The sequence below is a fragment of the Eurypyga helias genome, unplaced genomic scaffold (assembly GCF_000690775.1).
Source record: "Eurypyga helias isolate BGI_N326 unplaced genomic scaffold, ASM69077v1 scaffold39688, whole genome shotgun sequence".
NCBI classification, from domain to species: domain Eukaryota; kingdom Metazoa; phylum Chordata; class Aves; order Eurypygiformes; family Eurypygidae; genus Eurypyga; species Eurypyga helias.
The window spans coordinates 4,325-10,459 of record NW_010268309.1 but is presented as its reverse complement, the minus strand read 5'-3'; the positions used below and the strand labels follow the sequence as shown (position 1 = coordinate 10,459).

The window sequence follows — 6,135 nt, the reverse complement described above, 5'->3', positions numbered from 1 at the left end:
CCCCCCCCCAGCTGACCCTGTGTCTATCAATTTTAATGTAACGTTTTGAGTTGGCTTTTGCTTTTCAGAATAATAAAGCCATTGATTATGGAAAGGTGGTTGCGTTGATAAGTATAAATTAGATGTGGCTAGGAAAAAAACCCTCGCTTTAGGCAGCAGTTTTACAAATTACGATATTTTTGTCACCATGGCATAATGTTTCCTTTTCATTATGTGTTTCTCAGCTTTTCGTCCCAGTAATGTTCTTGTGGCAGTTTTAGTATTAATGTTCTGTCAGGGTAGCATGGCACAACTTCATAATTATTATTTGTTAAGCCCACAAGCAATCGCTGTTACCTGACTTGCAGAGGCTGTAGAAGCTGTGAATTCATTTCTGCCTGGAGCACAGCTGCAGTGGCTGAACTGAGCCCTTTCTCTTAAATTAGTGCTGGACTTGGTGGTTTCCCTAGCTCTGAATCCTTATTCTGGGCAAGGAAGTGGCTGCCGTCAAGGTATTCAACATTACTCCAGCTAAGAAGGTCCCCTTGCTTCTGCTGCACTTTATCAGTGCATGCTGTGGTGGCTTGCTTTGCCAACAAAAGTGGGTTTAAATTAAACTAACAGGTTTTATGTGTAAGCAGCCAAGGTGCATGCACACTTCATTGCACTGATTTCTTAGGGAGCTGTAGTTTAAAAGCTCCCTGACAAGTTCACCCCACAAAACAGTGGGGTGGTAGAGGTGGGGGGCATCGTAAGGGGTTGGGGAACACCACAGTCTGTCATTGCTGTTTGCTAAAGGGATCAGTGTCATCCCCCAAATCTCTTAAGACACAAATATCCCAAGAGACTAAAGCAAGCTGAGTAACTTGGTTTTATGGTTTTAGGCTTAGCAAGAGTGTGTGTTATTTGTCTGCATGTGGTTTTAGTCTGCAACAAATGTGAGACAAGGCAACTTAGAGCTGCAGGCAGATGTGTGACAGGCAGATGTGTCTGGCTGTAGCTGAGCCAGAATGAGGTATTTGTACTCTTGTAAAATTTGTCAGCATAACAGCGAGTGTTGTCACTCCCTTGCCCAGCTATGACCTGGGTTAGCTTTTCGCATGGGTTGTGTGGAGAGGAGAGGATGAGGAAAGTGCCTGGCTATTATCTTTCTAGATGTGAGCAAAGAAGCAGCTTGAGAAATGGAAGCAGTGAAAGGGTGGCAGCAAGTAACCCCTTCTTCTATCTCAGCTACAGCCAGAGCCACACCAGAGTTAGCAGCAGCTACGTCACTTCTGCTGCAGTCAGGCATCTGGCTCATAGACAAGATTGTGGCTCAACAGCTGTATGACAACTTGTTAAGCAGCTGTAATTTAATTAGGCATTGCCAATTTATCTGTGCATCTTACCTTAATTGCAATTGGGTAGGAGTTAGTGGGGAACTAACTACTGGGGCCTGTACAAATGTCACTGTTTTAAACCATGGTATTTTTAAAGTACTATATAAGTCTATAAATACTTCATCACCTGCTGTGGTGAGTGGAGAATATTGGTAATTTCCACACCATCCATTAGAAACACCTATGCTGCTCCAGGGGATAAAAGTGTTTTCTGGACTGTAAACAAGGGTCACAAAAAAATGTCAGCTGAGAAGAGTTCAGGAAAGTTACACAACAGTGGATGACCGTTTGCTGGATGAAATCCTTAGAGGACCAGGGAGTGTTGCATACACAAGTAAGGATGATAAAATAAACCAGTTGATCTGAAGTGTTAAAAAGGAAAAACACACACATAATGTAATAAACTCAAAATGTCTTTGGAGATCTGGAAACAAATACATAGGAAAGGCTGTAGTTCAACCCTCACACTATAAAAGGGAAACCTCTAAGTTTGGCAAAACCGATAGACTGGCCATAGTGTTTGGGTAAGGAGGTGGTAGGTCTCTTGCAGAAATAGAATATAAATCATACTCTCTCTGCATGTGGAAAAAATTCATGTTTGATAAAAGAATTGCAGATTTTAATTTTTTGGCTTATCATCTCCATCTATATATTGATTGGATACAGACCTTTTCTCTAAATATCACATTGACATAGAGTGCCAAAAACAGGTGGATATTGAAAGACAAGACAGAATTAAGGGAGGAAAAGGGAAATCTGGCCTGCATATCATAGAAATCTTGTCTGTCATATCACATATTCATCTGGTTCTTTTTAGATCTTGGGTCTTGGTCTCAGTCTGGAGTACTCGAGCAACTTCAGAGTGGTACTTTGTATAGAATTGGGTATTACTATATTTCTGCCCAGGAAAGCAGAGAAAGTGTCCAGGATGCCCAATCTCGTATTATGGCTAAAACTGCCAAAAAGAGAATGTCACTTAATGTTGATAATTTCTGAAATACTTTCTCCTGAAAACTGGTCTGTTGTACATGATTTTGTTAAAATCTGGGCATTTTGGTGGTCTTTTTTTTTGGTTTGTTTGGTTGGTTTTTTTCATTACTTGTTCTAATACTCACACCTTGCTGGGAAACAGCCAGGTTACCATGGACATCAGTGGGATTTGCCAGATGAGTAGCTGAATGTTTCTACACCAGGAATTGAGAAATTAATTTTATGAGCATTAGGAAAAGGAGAAGGGGGAAGAAAGTCACTTGGAAATGTTTCGAGGTGCTGTAGTTGGTTGTGGGACTTCCTGAAACAAAGTCTTCTGACTTAATATACAGCCTTGATTTATTACATAAGCTTAAAACCACTTTGTTTTCAAAACAAAAGTGTTGGATAGGAAACAGCTGCAAAACCGCTCCTTGTGTTGCTACAGCATCTCACAGAAATGGTGAGCATCAGGGCCTGTGCTCCCAAGGGGGAAACTAAGTTTACTGCTAATTTTTCATGTCACTGAGATTTTGTTTTCCTTTCACGTAACCTTAAGCACTAAATTAGGCCCCAGCTGCCTTTGGCTTCTATTAAGCAGTAGTTTTCCATGTCTTGATTTGATGTAGTGAGCTTAAGCTTACACTACAGACAGTACATACTTTTTTTAGTGATCTTTATGATCCTTGGAAATAATCCATTGGCCTCTACAAGGTCAGAAGATGACAGGTATAAAACTGGCATCTTGAATGGCAGTTTTAATGTTAATGGGGGCAGAGGGGCTCCTTCATAAGGTAACCCAGCTTGGATCCGAGTTTGGCTCCCAAGATGCCTCTCTTCAGAACTATCTTAATTATAAAAATATTGAAGGTTGTTTAGGGCACCTAAACATACGAAGCTTATTTTCCCTATTAACCTTGTAAAGAGAATAAACCCTCAAAAAGGGGCCAACTTGAGATACTGGGATAATCCTTAAAAAGCAACATAATGTTCTTATCTAAGTGACATGTTGTGATGCTGTATTTACAGTCTGCCAGGTATGCCTGTGGACACTAGGCATCATCACTACACGTCTTAACCAGGTAGTCCTGATTTTATCTAAATTTCACATTCGATATCAATCTCTGAGATAAAACCATTTTCCTCTTCTCTTTATTGGAATTTTGTTGGGTTTGATTTTTCTAGCAGTTACAGAAAGATCTTGTTTTCATTTTCTTGCCTAGTCAGCCTGAATATTGGCAGGATAGTTACAGCTGAGGAAGCCAGGGTCTGCAGAAAGAGGTCATCTGCCTTTTTGTCCTGAACACATCTTGCAATCACTTTGTTGATTGGTGGGGGAAGCATAAGGAGTCATATCTATAATTGTCTTTTTATAACTATTTATGTTTGTCTAGCCTGAGCCATGAACAAGCAAGAGGACTCTTTGAGTCTGTCTAATTTAACAGGCTTCTTGTGGCACAATCTTCTGTCTGAACAAGGAGGCAATGCTTAGTTGTCAAAGATGTGAGATCATTTGTGTACTCTTAAAGAATAAGCAGTGTGGAAGGGACTACTCCATGTTTTACCTTGTTGACAGGACAAATTGCAGGTGGTGCAGGAGTGTAAACTTGGCATCACTCTGGTATTAATTCTGCATGTTTGCACCCATCTCATAGATATTTCTTTACCTGGGAAAGGCTGTGCTTTTCCCTTTCCCACCTTTGCCTGGATGTGGAAGAAATTTCCCACTCGTGCATCACCAACCCTCCACCGCAGGGGATGCATATGCTTCCTCTGCTTCTGACGTGAATCTCCTTTCCTGGTTGGAGTGTGCGAGCATGTTTCCACAGCTTGGCCCAAGGGCCAGACTTCAAAGGCACCCCTCCCATCAGCCTTGCACCAAGATGCGCTGCTGCCAGTCCTTTCATAGTTCATAGTGTAACAAATACGGGGCAGCCTTTGCAAAGCTATGAGCTCTTATGTATTCATGGAAGATTAAAAGTAGAGAGGTGCCCCACTTTCTGTGCAGGTTTTCAAAGACAATGCAACAGCTATCTTGAATACCTCTATGTAGTATCTGTGTGTAAATGTGTCCAGCAATCAGAAGTGAGAACTTGAGAATTCTGTGAGCCATATGGCACTGTCACCTCCACTCTTGCTTAGCCTGTCTATTTTTATCCATAAATAAAGGAGAAAAATTGTAGTCATTCAACACAGGATATTAAAATGGCACTAATTCAACTTACAGGATATGTTTCTAGATGTATATGAAAATCATGCATATTGTTTCTTGGGACATTTGCTAGAGTACTAGGGTTGAATCTATGGGTCCATAATTTAACAGGTCTTTCTCCATTGGAAAAGTTATTCTTTAATTCCTGTAACATGGTATGAAGACAAAGTGGTTAATATTTGATTTTTTTTTTTTTTCTCCTTAAGCAGAGAGGACAGAAATATTATTAAAAAAAAAAAATAGTCCAGAAATACGGCCTTTATGTAGCTTGCAATACAATAAGGCATGTCCCATACACAAACCAGGGGTGCACATCTGACATAGTTAAACAGCTGACTACAAAATTCTAACGTATGAACAGTTAAAATTAACGTATTTACATAATGCAAATAAATTACATAAGCTCACAAATGGTTCTGACCTTGCAACGCCCAACACAGCAAACTCTATGATAAGTGACCTGAACAGATGTGGCCAGCCTCAGGGTGTATATAACGCATAGCACTTACATGCTCAGTACTGGAACATCTAGGATTAATTAACTTGAAGACTGTGACTATAACCAGCAGAGAGGAAATGGTACAATAACCCTTATTGCCTTCATAATTTCAATTGGTTTGGGTGGCCAAGGTTGAGAGAGCATCAGCTAGCTTTTTGTTTCTATCCTACACTGACTGTCAGTGTAGACTCATGTTAGCCTGCAAGAGGCATGACTTCTAGTCTGCCTTGGAAGACAGTGAATTTAATTTGAAGGTAGTGAGAGATGTTCACTGATGCTTAGGCTGCAGTAACAATTTGCCCTGCTTTTCTGCTGGAGGTACTATCCTATACCTGAGGATAGCTCGGAAACTTAGGTGTTCCTATCAGCTGCTTCAGTCTGTTGTCTAATTTTACCTGGCCAGTAAAGGGTCTGGCTAACCAAGGGCACTTCTGGTAGAGATTGCTACCACTAGAGTCTTCGTCAGTAACTGTCACAACTCTAAAACACACTGGAAATTTGATAAAAGGTTGTCCAATGCAGGTAGAAATTCTTCCACCTAGATGACTGCTGCTTCTCCGCATGCTTAAAGACGTCTCTGCAGCTTTAGATATGTTATTGAATTGTGTTGAATTTTCTTAGTTGGCTTTAAATAAACCAAAGGCTGCTTTTTATGTTTTTTTTTATCTTGTTTCCTTAAAAAAGGAGGAGGCAGGCGGTCCAGCAGTATTTTGTTGTAACCTTGAGTTGAAGCAGGCTCTGCCTGGCAAAGTCAGGATGGAGTCACTCAGACGCACTTCTCAGATGTTGTGGTCAGATATGGACCTTTAGATTTGCTGGTCTTTGGCTTCAACAGGTCATTGTCTCAGCTCTTGAGCTTATTTCAAGTGCAGCAAACACTTGTCCTCATCCAAACAGTTAATGCCAATGTAAATGGCTGCATTCCTGAGGCAAAATGCTTAGGAGCAGAGAGGATGAAGTTTTTCCTTGTTTGAAGTCACTCTGGGTGCCTTTGGACTGCTCTCCCCTTATCCAGGAGTGTGCAACTAGGAGTGATCTACACTTACGTGCATTTCTTCTGGTTCAGAAAGGTGTTCATGCTGTTTTCACATGGCACT

At 40.8% G+C, this 6,135-nt stretch overlaps 1 protein-coding gene across 1 annotated transcript in view; it reads left to right on the top strand.

Moving 5' to 3' along the window:
• LOC104514144 (ectonucleotide pyrophosphatase/phosphodiesterase family member 2-like) overlaps positions 1-6,135 on the top strand; it is a gene marked incomplete at its 3' end in the record, with an annotated part of 24,250 nt that overhangs the window by 14,922 nt on the left and 3,193 nt on the right. The gene's annotated exons all lie outside the window — the stretch shown is intronic.